The following is a 15314-nucleotide window of genomic DNA, read 5'->3' on the forward strand; positions in this document are numbered from 1 at the left end:
AAATAAATTGGTTAGTCTCTAAGGTGCCACAAGTACTCCTTTTCTTTTTTCAGAATTACACAGGGGCTGAAGCACCTTACCTACAGAAAAAGGCTGAAGGGGATAAGGTGGGGGAAGCCAAGGCCAACGTTCTGGGGAAGGGGACGAATGAAGGACGGAATTCATGGGATATAAAAGAGGGGAAAGAGTGCCCCTACTGCAATTCTTTTCACAGCAGTGATAAAGAGAACATGCTCATGCAAAGATAAATTTAAAAAAAAAAAACCACACTGTATGGCACTACCACATATAGAAATAAGTTAATATACAGTAAAACCACTACAAAAAGCAGAACAAAAGTAATTAGGTCTGAGATAGAAGCTAGCTGGAGGAGGAAAAAATACGGACATAGACCCTGTGGACAGAGAGGCTGAGCCTACATAGACACTACTTTCTAGATTTCTAAAGAGAATCTGAATGTATGGAATATAAATACGAGTTTTACAGTTTACTCCAAAATCAGGGCACTATGCACTGCTCACCTATGCTGCAACTCAACTTTGGCTCCAAATGGAAGTTATGCCCCATGATCTCCTAAACAGGAAAATTATATCATGGCTGACAGTAAAGTAATTTAATTGCACTGTTGCTATGACAACATGCTGCTCTCTTTCTGTCTAATTTGCTTATTTGCCAGTATCCTCCCAAAGGGCCATATCATGCCATCCATTTTTAGACAAAACTCCTTATTGATTTCAATGGTGACTTCTGCTTAAAGACTAAGGACTTACACATTAGTTGCTATATTCAGTTATTGATTAAAAAAAAAAAAAAAAGATTGCAGGAGCCACCAAAAAGTCTTTTAGGGTAACAATTATTTTGTTTCACATTTATGAAAAAAGTCCTAGATAAGTGGTAACTTTCCTACAGTTTGTTATTAATAGAACTAGGCATTAGCAGGGAAACAGTCTGATTAAAGTCCATAGGAAGCCCCTTTTCCCCCCCAAAAAATTACAGAAGTTATCAAACTACAGAACACTTTTCCTTAAGTGAATTCATATGAGGAAGGGAAAGAGACAATAAGTTTCAAGTCAGTCTGATTCTTTCACCTTTGCAACTAAGTAAGGTCACTGCCCTTGCAGGGTTCTCAGAACTCTCAAGTCCAGGAGGAGTTGAAGATGCTCAGCACCTTGCAATTTAGGCCCTTAAGCACATTAAAGAAAAAACAATGCCACCGTATACATGCTATAGTATATTGGCTTGCTGTCCCCCAAACTTTGGTTTGCAACAATTTTTTTCATAAACCACAAGTGAGCTTTCCAGTATTTGACTCTAACTGTATGCCAAATAGCATTTTTTTCTCTCTCCATATTTAGACAAAGAAATGCCTGATCACATGAGAGTCTGCAGTTAAGCAAACATTTTATAATCTGCTGCCAATGAGGTCGCTCCACCAGATATGTAAATAGTTATTCACTGGTGAACTCCTTTACTAACTTTTCTGTTTGGTATGAGTTACGCTCTCTTTCGTTTCCCGTCACAGAGGAACAGAAATGGTTGAGAGGAAAAAGAAAGGGGGAGGGGAAGGTTACTACCCACCCGCTATTAATACGTTCTCCAGAATAACTACCAGAGACATAGTTTAGGCCTGAACAGATGTGTATCTTTAAAGGAAAAAAAATGAGTTGACAAAGGAAAAATAAAGCAGGAGGATGAAAGGCAGCCAGAGACGGGTTCTGCTGCACTTTGAAACAGGCACATTGCAACACTCGCCCTGTACTTGTCAAAAACATTTGAAGGGGGAAAAGGCACGCCGTGACTGGCTGGGATTGGAGTCAATCAATGGTGTTGCTAGGAAACTGGAAAACTGCTCTTATTCCTATACAGTGCCTGTGCCATTTGCAGTTGCAGCAAACATACCTTCAATGCTGGTCAGATGTCATAAACCTTTTATTGGCCTTACTGGATCATGCCATTAAAGCAACTTATCAATACACCTCCGAAGCCTAAGGAGTTATGGTCCCAGCGTTCTGATCTATTATTCTGACCACCTCCTTCGACCGCCAAACACCGAATGGATTTTTTTTTTAATTATGTCTTTGCTAAAAGAGTCAATTGGGAACTAGACAGCCTGACTTAAGAGCTGGAGAGTCAGACTCTGTTGCCTACGATGGCTTTTTAGTTTAAGACAATGCCAACTCTGTTCATTAAGTGTCTTAGGAAATCAAGGTAGCAACAGCGGCAGCCACTAAAACAAGCACACACATTTAGGGCACACACAGAACTCTTCGATCAACTCACTCCCTTCTTTGGTTTAGCTAGACCCCCAGACACGATCTGCAGCTCCGAAAGCCGATCAGCACGTTCGTAATTAATTAAAAGAGCTGATCAAATTTGCAGAAAAAGGATCTGCGATTTCTCTCTCGCCACACTGAGCTTCCAATGCAGTGCCTTATGCAATCTTCAAATATAACAAACAACAACTTACCTGGCTTGAGAGAGGTTAGATTTTTACCGCTGTCCTTTCATGGTTATTATGCAAACTTTCATCTGATTGAACAAGGCATCGTCTCCTCCTTTAGACTGAGCCAACAATGTGCAGAAGGGGAAAGGGGTCCCAAGGCACAAGAGGAAATACAGTAGCATGGGACCCTCCTGCAGTTTTACCTTCCCTCCCACCTCCCTTTCAGCTTTCCCTCCCCCCCCCCCCCCTTCCCTTTACTCCTGATGGGCAGCGATTTGGGTCGGTGCTAGCAGAAGAGCGATAAACTGTTCCCACTGCAAGCAAACAAAAAAAGGCGACACATGACCAGGGAGGGAGGGGTGAAAGAGAAAACGTGGGCTGGGCCAACACTAGAGCAGCCACGGAAGGGAGGGGAGGGCCAAAGGGGTGGGGGAGGGTGTTCGCTCTCATTGCACACACGAAGATCCCAATTGCAGGCAGGAGGGGGGAAATGAAAACACCCTCGCTGCCCGCCCACACCCCCAGCACGGCCGCTGCCCCAGCAAATCCGGCTCCCCCCTGCGCCACGTTCCGATCGCTCACAGGAAATTCACCAGCTGCCTTCCCTCCTCCTGCGGCTCCTTCACTTGCTTCTCCGCCACTTCCCCAGAGTCTCTCTCCCCTCCTGCGAGTTACACAGACGTTTCCTCTCTCACGAGGGCTCCCCGCCACCCCTCCCTCGCTCCGAGTCTGGATGGGCACCTCAGAGTTTCTAACTCAGGGCCTGTCCCCAACTCGGCCTTATCCGAGTTGTTAGTGCGTGTGTGATTAGAAACGTTGCAGAGCCAATGTTTGCACTGCGCTCTGAAACTGCGGCGGTGCAGAGCGGGGTTAGACCTGCAAACATCAGGAGGGAGACACTAATCGTCCCAATGAAAATCCTTCCTGACAAGAAGGTGCGAATTTAAAAAGTCTCAGACTTTTTTTAAAAAAAAGTTAAGGTTGATCGGGATGTTACAGCAGCCCCAGGCCTCAAAGCTGATCTCGAGAGCAGCAGGGGCAAATAGCTCTGGAATTCACTCCTTTATAGTTCACACAATCCAGCATTGCTCCGTTAGGGGACACAATCAAAGATACTTCTTTATTCACAGGCTCCCCTAACAGTGGGTACTAGTCTCCCCCCTAGCAAGGGGTATCCTGGTAGTAGTGATGTTTCCATTTATAGGAATGTACCCCTTCAGTCCAACAAGATTATTCGGCTCCAATATTCAAAAGCAAGACAGAACCAAATGCACCCAAATTAAAGCTGTGCCAACTGGCTGTATCCATCCCTCAGCCCAGAAGAGACTGGGAGAGCAGAGAAGTTTGAAGGTCAACAAATTGAGGGTTAGAAAAAACAAAGCAGGGGAAGCAAACTACCCAACACTGAAAACACCAACCCTTGCATTTTGTGTAGTCATAGCCCCATGCAAAATGGAGGTCAAATGACATGGTAGTGCTTTTACACCCACTATGTACAGGGGTAAATGATAGTACAGATGTAGGACAGTGGAGAATATCCCTACCAGCATCCTTGCAATTTATACCAGGGAGCTCTTAGCTCAAGTGATTTAGTTTAGCAAATCCCAACTGCTGAAGTATGTATCCACACACAGAGAGAAGTACTAAATTATCCAGGGCCCAATACAGTTAAAGCTTTATAGGTTTAAAAATAGAGCTATGACTCTGACAGTTTGCTCCACCTGGGGTCTGTCCTCAAATGCTTTAAATTGCAACAGAAAACAAACCAGAAACAAGCACAATCAGAGAGAAGGAAAACCATCTATTCCTTAGAGAAACATGTTTTAAGGCCTTGACTAGGAAAAAAAGTGCTTCATTCCCACCCAGTCGAGCTATCTCAACAGCACTGGTGTTAACTCGGTTGAGAAACCCACTTAACACCAATTGAGTTAAACTAGTTGAATTAAGCTAATTTCAAAAACAAAACAAAAAAACCCCACCCACCCATTTTTTTTTTTGTTAGTCTAGATGGGTTCTAAATGTGCAGCCGCATTCTGAGTGAGTTCAAGAGCATTTTCTCTTTTAAGAAAATAAAAACCCAACAGCTAGGACTTTTATAAATGTCTCATCTGTACAGCTCAAAATATCGCCCAACTCTGGGTCAATAGAATTATACAAGTGGGGAAACTGAGGTATAGAGGGGTGAAGTGACTTGACTTCAGTGACTGACTTCAGTCAGTGGCAAAGCTAGAAATAAAACCCAAATAAAACCTCTAATAAATATAATAAACTACTAGCTTTTATATAGTGCTTTTCATCAGCAGATCTCAAAAGACTATAAAACGAGGTTGGTAGATTTATCCCCATGTACAGATAGGGAAACTGAGGCAGAGAGGGACATGACTTCCCCAAGGTCACCCAAGTGGCTAGTGGCAGAGTAGGGAATAGACACCAGGTCTCCCAGCTCACAGTCATAGTACTCTATGCACGAGGTACATTTCCTGCTCTAATACTGCATTCACATAAGTGAGTTACGAAAAGAAAATCCAGATACAATTGACCACCTTTAAAATTAGCATAATTAATAGTTTTAAGGGTAATCCAAAATCAAGGGTTTTCCATTCTGAATTAACAAAATCTGCAAATTAGTTTATAGCAACACCAATTTTTCCCTTCAACATAGGCCAGGTCTACACTATAATTTTTTGCCCATATAATAATGTTGGTTAGAGGTGTGATTTTTATGACATTTTTATACTAGCAAAAGCCCTGGTGTAGATGCAGTTACACCAGCAAAAAAGTGCTTGTTTTTCCATTTGGAGAACTGAGATAAATTCTGGTCATGTCTTGCTAAGATCTTTCCTTGCTGATAGGTTTTTCCCTCTGTCTACTGAACAGATATTTTACATTCTTGCATGTTTTCTGAAAGCTGTACCAGCAACTGAATGTAAGAATGGAAACAATACCCATTAGGCCAGAAAATATCTTTATTACCCCCTCCTAACAATACCCTGCAATCACACTTCTTTCTATCATTGAAGCACACTGTGGACCATTACCTTACACAGTTCTTATCTCATGGCCATTCTGTTTTAAACAGAAAACAAATTACCAAATCATAACCCCACCCCCAGAAATTTACTCCAAGTACTTGGAGAAGTTCTTTAAGTAAGACAGCTGACTCTTTATCAACATCAAAGAGGAGACACTCATCATTGGTTTCAAAAGTTAAGTGTCTTACAAAACTAAGTGGAATTCAGCTAATGAGCATTGTTTCAGAAGTGTCAAGGGCAAAAATCTCATGGCACACTGTTGTGGGATATAAAGACGATTGCATCTAAAATCTCATGTATGTATCCTGTTCAGATACAGAGTTCAATTCTATTCTGTTTCAAGTCAGTGGTAAAATTTCCAGTTGACTCAATGGGAGTAGGATCAGTTCCAGAATGTTACAGCTTTTTTGTGGGAAAACATGTCCTGCCACAGTAAGCCATAAGGATAACAAGCCGAGGATCAGCCCAAAAATGTTTTAAATGCATGTATGGTAAGCAGTATTCTCTAATGGCTAGAGCACAGGACTGGGAGACAGGAAACATGTATATTCCAGTCTTTGCTGTCAGTGACTGTGGCCATGTCTACAGGAACAGTGCTGCAGCAGTGCCGCTATAGCGCATCTGGTGAAGATGCACTGTGCTGACAGGAGAGAGCTTTCCCAGAGGCATAATAAAACCATGAGTGGTAGAAGCTATGTGAATGGGAGAAGCTCCCCCACCAACATAGTACTGTGCAGATGAGCGTTCATAGGTGCTGGAACTAGAGGTGCTGGGTGTGCTGCCACACCCCGACTTAGATTCATAGATATAGATATTAAGGTCAGAAGGGACCATGATGATCATCTAGTCTGACCTCCTGCACAACGCAGGCCACAGAATCTCACCCACCCACTCCTGCGATAAACCTCTCACCTATGTCTGAGCTATTGAAGTCCTCAAATCATGGTTTAAAGACTTACAGTTTGGTTGAATGGCTCTCAGCCACCCCCACTATCCCCAGAAGCACCTCTGCGAGCGCTTGTCGGTGTAACTTATGTTCCTCATGGGGCTGGTTTATTCACTCCCCTGAACGACTTAAGTTATGCTGACATAAGCTGAAGTGTAGATATAGCCTCAATGTACAGCGGCAGTCAAAAAAGCGACCAGAAGCTGGGAATAATTAAGAAAGGGATAGATAATAGGATACAAAATATCATGTTGCCTCAATATAAATCCATGGTATGCCCACATCTTGAATACTCTGTGCAGATGTGGTTGCCCCATCTCAAAAAAGACATATTGGAATTGGAAAAGGTTCAGAAAAGGGCAACAAAAATTATTAGGAGTATAGGAGGAGAGATGAATGAGACTGGGACTTTTCATCTTGGAAAATAGACTGCTAAGGGGAGGTATGATTGAGGTCTATAAAATCATGACTGGTGTAGAGAAGGAAGTGTTGTTTACTACTTCTCATAACACAAGAAATAGGGGTCACCAAATGAAATTAATAGGCAGCAGGTTTAAAACAAATAAAAGGAAGTATTTCTTCACACAACGCACAGTCAACCTGTGGAATTCCTTGCCAGAGGATGTTGTGAAGGCCAAGACCATAACAGGGGTTCAAAAAAGAAGTAGATAAATTCATGGAGGATAGGTCCATCAATGGCTATTAGCCAGGATGGGCAGGAATGGTGTCCCTAACGTCTGTTTGCAATAAGCTGGGATTGAGCAACAGGGGATAGATCACTTGATGATTCCCTGTTCTGTTAATTTCCTCTGGGGCACCAGGCACTGGCCACTGTCGGAAGACAGGATACTGGGCTAGATAGACCTTGGTCTGATCCAGTCGGGCCATTCTTATGTTCTTATGTTGTGCAGTCTTAGGGAAGTCACTGAATTTACCTGTGGCTCAGTTTCCTCTTGTGTAAGTGGGGGATAATAAGATTGTAAGCTTTCTGGGGCAGGGAATGTCTTTTATTCTGTTTGTACAGTGCCTACTGCAATGGAATCTTTGTTCATTCCTAGGTGCTATCATAATACAAATAAATAATAATAATACTTTTGTAAAGGGCTTTTGACATTTTCAGATGAGAAGTGTTATGTGTATAGTAAGATCAGAGTATATGTGGTGTCAAGCATTTGTTAGAAGAATCTCCAGTGATTTATTATTGCACTATAGATAGCTGTATAAGAATGTATTAACTTTCAGTTCAATTTTGAGAAATACCAGTCACTATTTCAGTCTCTCTGTTTAATGCGGACTTCCAAGAATCTCTCTCTACCCCATTCCCCTACCCTCCATCCAGTCTGGAATCTCTGATACCTCCTGCAAGCTGAGCATGGCAAAGAGCACAGACCCTCCATCATCATCATCACCACCACTGGTGAGAACATTTTCCCTGTCCATTAGTCTTATGATGTGTCACCACCCCTCTGGATATTTCTACCGCCTGCCCCAATCCCACAATGCATCAGGTTCAAACTTTTTGTCATCACCTTCAAGTCCCTACCCAACCACATCTTAACCTAGTCTCTGATCACATTGCCCTGATCAATCCACTCAGGGCATCAAGCCTTGCACCACGATCAGTTTATCTGTTTCTCCCGCAACTGTCTCCATTTATTTTTTCCATGCCAATGCCTATTTATGGGGCACCTTGCCAGAGCCATCCTCCCAGGCTGCTAACCTCCCTTCATACAAAGCTTTCCTGAAGACCCAGTTCTTCCAAGAGGTCTAAAAGAAATTTGCTGATTATGCCTGTGAATTATTATTTATGGTTTGTACTGCAGTTGTACCCAGAGCTCCCACTTCTGATTGGGGCCCCATTGTGTTAGGTACTCTGCAAGCACAGAAGTGAACATGGCTCCTGCCCCAAAGATTTTACAATCTATTTTATTTTAAAGTCTCATTAGAAGAAGATTGTGATCCATACTGTTGTGCACTAGCCTTCACCGTTTTCTTCCTGTTCTTTCTTCCTTCCCACTGGTTTGTTTCCCCTTCTTGTTGTGTCATGTCTAAAATTAGCTTGTAATGTCCTTGGGGCAGGGATCCTGTCTTATGTCTATTGATGGCACCTTACACACATTTGGGCACTATTAAAAAAAATTAATGTTAACACAATGCACTTTTGCCCTCATTTCCTCTTTTACACTTCCTGATGCAACTGCTCCTCCCAAGTGACCTTTTTTGTTTCTTTCTTCCCACACTTGTATTTGTGCCGTCTTTCATACCACCACATATGCTGGGCATTTCCTCTTTTTGTTCATCAAATGACTATTTAGAGTCACATGCTAACCTCCCTTTCCCCACATCTATATAATGGAGTCCACTCCCACACGCACATATTAGGAGGGGATAACAGAGGTTCTCATGATGATGGATAAATATTGCACAAGTCTGATACTAGCACCACCCCTATTTACTGATGGGAGACCTCTACTGTGACCGTTCCCTATGATACATATAATCAGAGTTACATAACTGGTTTGTCCTTTCATTTAAACATTCCTCAAGTTCTCAATTACACCATTTGTGGAAACCCAACAGAAAGAGCTGAATTTGTGAGATGAGCATCAGTGCAAAGCTTTATAAGAGGCATATATCTTGCCAGTGATCAGACGAAACAAACTTATATGTTTCTGCAGCTCTGGTGTTCCATGAACTACAGTATAATTAATTTTGAATAATCAAAACAACACAGTACAGTGTTTCATGTAAAAGTTCCTTTGTAAAATGGTATACAGCAGTTTATGATGCCATTGTACTTACACATATCTGCAACTTCTAAGGAAATGGTTATACTTAGTACTAAAATTATATACAGCTGTCAAACTAGCAGTAGTTAAAGGGGGTGGGGGTGGGGGGGAAAAATCACATGCTGCTTTTTTCCCCACATACTGTAGACCTGGTTTAATAATTGTAAGAGCGCTTTACCAGTATAGCCATATCAGAATATTATACCAGCAAAGCACTCCTAGTATGGATGCAGTTTATAACAGCAAAACTGCACTTTTGCTAGTATAGCTTATTCCAGCCCCCTCCCCATGAACAAACAAACCATAACAATAAAAGTACAACTGCAGCTACTCTAGGAGCTTTTGTGGGCATAGTTGTCAATCAGAGATCACAAGTCACTACACACCCGACCAACATAGCTATATCAGCACAAGGTTGTAGTGTAACCCGGCTTTCTAGTTTACATGCAGATTTTGCAGGAGACAGAAACAGAATGAGTTTTTCATTTTCAAAGTTTTCTGGGGTTTGATGGACCAGATTCTGTTGTCAGTTACAAGGGCAAATTATTGTTATATCAGTGTATTATCTCTAACTTAGAATTCCTCGTACCACAATTGTATGACAAACCTGCCAAAGTTATCAAAGACAGAAATCAACTGGATTTTTTTTTTTTTTTTTTGGGTGCAGGGAGAAGGAAGTGAAGCAACCAAAGTCCCATACGAAGCAAAAAAACTCAATTTTGAATAATAAAGTTACCTGGGAAAACAGTAATGAACACAATTAATATTGATACAAAGTTTTACTGTTGGATGGGCCTGCTAAAAACAAATTACAATTAGTTCTGGGTCAAATCTGGAAGTCCTTACTCTGTTTTTCTTGAATAAAAACTCTTAATTTCAGTAAGGCCTGAATAAGAACTTTGGGCTTTGGGCCTTTATTTGTACATCTACAAATGCAATTTAAGTTAGCATAGTAGGATCTTGCCTATGACAAGTTATGGGAGATATTGCATGGAATCAGAAGGCGTCTTCCACAGATTTAAAGAAAGTTCTAAAGATAATCACTTTTTACACATTCTTGACCTTTCAGCAACTCCACACTTACTTTTAGTGAAACGCACCTTGAATAATATAGCTATCAGCAATCTGTTAATTCCCAGAGATGTGTGCCTTGCTTCTTAAAATGTGAGCTTTTTCTTAAAATTGTATCTATTCTTGGAGACAGGGTTTGCAACCAGTTAGTAGCATGACTGACACTAAATGAAGTTTGTGTTCACACGCCAAATAAATGTTGATCATGTTGTAATTGTGGTATTAACAGCACTTTGCTCTTACCAGTAGCTTAGGCTAGCACATGACTGTCTCCCTATAACCAGTTACTAGTACTTAATTCTCTGTGGGGTTGGGACTCACTAGCTATGCCTGCCTGCATAAACAGATGGACAGTCTTTTTTTCCCTGAGCAAGATATCTGCCTCACATTTTACTATGGCTGCTCTGTGTGGATGTTTTCTGGGCACTGCTTCCTGCTAAGGCACTATGGGATTGCTGGCCAGATTTTCCCAGAATGCACTGATACTAACATAGGCTGTGTGATAGGTGTAGAACACACAGACTCAGCTGATGCATGGTTGTATCTGAAAAGAGCTGCTATGTGGATATACTTTTTGTAATCTGGTAGGATGAGCATGTCACAAACTGATTTTAAAAAAATCCAGTTGTGTTTAAGTGTGGACAGCGTTTATTAGATTTTAAGAGTCCTACCAAACACACTGTGGAAGGAGACCAAGGAAAAGTGGGCCCCCGGGGGGGGGGGGGGGAGTGCAAAGGGAACCTGAAACAGTAGCATCTACAGTAGGTTTCCCTCTTCTTCTTGGGTCCTCTGCAGGGCTATAGGGTGCTGAGGAAGCCGAACCAGAAAGCAGCTGCCATGCACAGCATGCTCTCAATAGACAAGGACAAAGACTCTGTGGAATAAAAACACTAAATTTACTGACTAGAAATAATTCCCACATCTCTACAGAAACTTCTCACAGAGCATGAACCATGGTGGAGGAATCGAGACCTCATGGCATGGGAGCTAGGCAGAGGAAAAGAGAAAGGGGTAGTTTCTGGCTTCCACGTGGGTGGATTTCTGCTCCTCCATTGTGGTTGGGGATCCTCATGGTTGGGGTTGGATCCCCACTTCATGCTGCCCCTGCGTCTCTGGAAACAGACAGCCTCACCTAACAGATGGCATAATCTGGTAGATTTAGGGCCTCATTCTGACACACCACAGATGTTTGGTAGGAAAGTTTCCCTACCTACATGTTTCCCTCATCCAGAAGGGATGGTGATGGCCTTAATAAACAACTACTTTGTTGAAAGGCCCCAGTTCTGCAAACACTTATGCATGTGAATAAATGGTTGTAGGATTGGCGCCTAAAATTGCTACCACTACACAACATTTTGAAACAAATTACGATATAGAAAAGTCAATTATGGAGGGGGGAGTATATATGCATTTTAATGTATATGCTTTATTTGCTCCACCCTTGCTTGTTAAACCACTTTCAGCATTTTTTTTAAACGCAAACAAACAAAACAAAAGAGCTTTTGCTGGAAAAACTTCTTAATTCTGAAAGTTACTGGACCAGCACTGGGTAATAGAATGGGGGTTTCAATAGCACACAAAAGCAAATCCAGACTTGAAAAGAGACAGGCTGTCCTGCTACAAGCCAGTCAACTGCCAAACTGTCATTTTGCTGTGCCGCTGAACAGAAGGCCCATGTAATGACAACCACAAAACTCATTTATACTCTGAAAAGGTGACTAATGAGCTCATTCATGCTGCCTATAAATTATTCACTTACAACACTGACCCCACTCAAGACAAACAGCAAAGTAAACTTTAAACACTGGGATCCAAGGCCTTCTGAGGAGTCAGAGTTACTTCTGTCAAACGTTTCACAATAAAACAGAGACTACACTTGCTTCTGTTTCATTGTCAAATTCACTCTTCTATTTACACTTCTTTTTACTACTTTTAATCAATTTAAAGTAGAGGCAGCTGTTACACGTTTATTTCTCTGTTACCCAGTTTTTCCATTAGTTATTACAGGCAATCACAAAGCACTATAAATAGCTTTAAATTAGATTCTTCAGAAATTGAAGACTGACCTTAAAATGTAACGCATGTCTCTACAGTGCTAAGAACACAAGTGCACACACATAATTAACAAGTCCTGTGTCCAAATGGAAACAAAATGACAATCATTTTCAGTTATTTTGGTGTTTGCTTTATGTGCTTTAGTTTAGGGTGAAATATTTCTGCAAAACACTGTTAACCCAACCTGCCTCCTGAGATTTGTGATTAGTTAAATTTCCATTAAAATTTATAATCTGTAACAACATGAAAATGGAGGCGTTTTTAAAGATATATTTTGGTTTTTAGGTGCTGGAATGCACACACCAACTTTTCCCCAAAAGTACCATATTAATGAAGATGACTTTCCTCATTCTGTTTAATGTGAAGTAAGAGAGTTTATAGTTTACCGTTATCATTGTAAATAATGTTTGCTGTAACAAAAGTGGTTGCTATATGTAGCTGTTTACATGAACTGGGCCTTTTTCTGAGTAAAGACTGCAGACGCTTTAACATTATCCAGATAAATTGCTCACATATTTAGAAGTTGCATCTTAGTAAATTCTGATTTGAAGTAGCAATTCATACAAAAAGACTGCTGAAGTTAAAATTACATTAAGGGCTGAATTCTGCTCTTTGATACATGTGCCCAACCCCCGCTGAAGTCAATTAGAGTTACACATGTACTGAGGTTAACTCCAAGGGTGAGAAATGCTTAGCCAGAAGTGAAAGCAAGGAAACTCATAGTTAAAGTGAAATTGCTGTTCTGAGCTAATTTAATACATTAGACACTGCAGGGTCTCCAAACAATGCAAGACCTTAAATGACACACAATACAAAGGCACAAGAAAAAGGGAGTTAAAGATGGAGTATGCATGCATCCAACAAAGTGGGTATTCACCCACGAAAGCTTATGCTCCAATGTGTCCATTAGTCTGTAAGGTGCCACAGGACCCTTTGCCACTTTTACAGATTCAAACTAACACGGCTACCCCTCTGACACTTAACTTCAACTTTTAATTTCGTCCTGGCTTTTTCACATTTTAAGTCAAACCCATACCATTAGAATCGCACTTTTAATCACCCCTTTTCTTCCAAAACAAAAAATATTAATGAAATGGAACAAGAACCTTGGTGCTGTGCTATTTAAAGGAAAAAGACTTTTCTACCTACCAACAGCAATTTGGATAGCCTTCATCTGTTTACATTCACATTTCCGAGTCTACAAGAAAAACACACTTAGATCCTTCCTTGCACTGTTTGTGTTGCTTTGTAAAAAGGCAAGTGATTTAAAAAAAAAAAAAAAGACAAAGCAGTGGAGCATTCTGCAACCACACAACATGCAAGTCCTAACTTATCAGCAGCTCTCCACCTGACAAGATTCCTGAGTTTCTCCTACCTGAAGGGTGTTGGCAAAAAGCTGCCTTGAAACAGTGTCACATGTCTTGTCCCAATAAACTGTCTGACAAGCAGAGTTCACTTCACAGTTCATTGGTGGGAAATGTGGGAGCTTCCCACATTAGTCTTTCCACACCCTGCTCCTATTTTTACTAATGACAAGCCACTGTGACGTCAGTTTTGCCCCAGGACTTGGTCTGCTTTGCATAAAAACAACCTACAGTTGGCTCCAAAATCAAAGGAATACTGAGTTGGGAGCGGGGACAAACTGGTATTAAAACTTTCTAACCACCCCTAATTGCACTCACCTCTTCATCAAGCACAGGTCCCAAACCAGCAAACAGTTACGCATATATTTAACTTTGCAGTCTGTCAGTAGTCCCAGGGAAATCCATGGTCAGCAGCACAGCAGGGCTAAGGCAGAGGCGGCCATGGGGGCTCCATGTGCTGCCCCCACCCCAAGTGCCGGCTCCGCAGCTCCCCTTGGCTGGGAACTACGGCCAGTGGGAGCTGTGGGGGTGGCACCTGTGGGTGCGAGCAGTGCACAGAGACCCCTGGCCCCTCCTGTGCCTAGGGGCTGCAAGGATATGTTGGCCACTTCTGGGAGCCACCTGAGGTAAGTGCCTACTGGATCCTGCACCCCAACCCCCTGCCCTGAGTCCCCTTCCGCACCCAAATTCCCTCCTGGAGCTAGCGCCATACCCCAACCCCCTGCCCCAGCCCTGAGCCCCCTCCCACACTCCAAACCCCTTGGCCCCACCCAGAGCCCCCTCCTGCACCCCAAACCCCTCATCCCAGGTCCCACACCCAAGCCTGCACCCCAAGCCCTCACCCCCTCCCACACCTCAACCCCCTACCCCATCCTGGTGAAAGTGAGTGAGGGTGGGGAGAGCGAGCGATGGAGGGAGGGGGGATGGAGTGAGCAGGGGACAGGGCCTTGCATTAGGGGGCGAACCGAGGGTGTTCAGTTTTGTACGATTTGAAAGTTGGCAACCCTAATGGGACTACACATAGTGCATACAGTTAAGCACATGCATACATCTTTGCAAGATCAGAACCTTAGTCTATAGATTTTTCACTTTATTTTTGGTAAAACTTTTGGCCTTGATCCTGCAAATACTTACACACTTCAGTAACTTCACCTATGTGAGCACTCTGATGGAAGTCAATAGGACATTCACAGGGTGTAAAGTTAAGCACATGTATAAGTCTGTGTAGGATTGGGATCTTAGGTGCAGGGGCCCACGTAAGCAGATCTGCATCCACGTAGAGCTCCACGGAAGTTTGGGCTCCATGTTGGTGCAGAAGTTCTTTTCTCACAGATCAGCTTGCAGGATAAAGGAGTTATGCCTTGATTTTGCGAAGGACATATGCCCATGCTTAACTTTATGCACAGTGAGTAGTCCCCTACTGAGTTCCCTAGTATTTGCAATTGAAAGCTACATAGGGCAAGCGACCAGAGTTGGCTCTCACATAAACTGGTGTCCACTCCAGTTTACTGCAATGGAGTTACCCTGGATTTGCACCAGTGTTAAGGGAAACCAGCATCTGTTTCTTTGTCTTTATTTTTTTTCTTCTGTAAAATGTTGTGTTCACCCCTGGCA

The 15314-nt window shown here is 42.3% G+C and overlaps 1 protein-coding gene across 5 annotated transcripts in view; it reads right to left on the reverse strand.

Moving 5' to 3' along the window:
• Positions 1-15314, reverse strand: part of FOXN3 (forkhead box N3) — a 306146-nt gene that overhangs the window by 178521 nt on the left and 112311 nt on the right. For 3 of the 5 annotated variants that reach the window (XM_084630518.1, XM_084630517.1, XM_084630514.1), the window contains exon 1: positions 2468-2645. The exons of 1 other annotated variant lie outside the window; for it this stretch is intronic. The gene's annotated coding sequence lies outside the window, so the exon portion shown is untranslated. Of the gene's footprint in view, positions 1-2467; positions 2646-3025; positions 3070-15314 lie in introns of those variants that run through there. One more of the 5 variants, XM_084630516.1, reaches the window with a different exon arrangement.

This window comes from Lepidochelys olivacea, assembly GCF_965140295.1.
Source record: "Lepidochelys olivacea isolate rLepOli2 genome assembly, chromosome: 6".
Taxonomy (NCBI): Eukaryota; Metazoa; Chordata; order Testudines; family Cheloniidae; genus Lepidochelys; species Lepidochelys olivacea.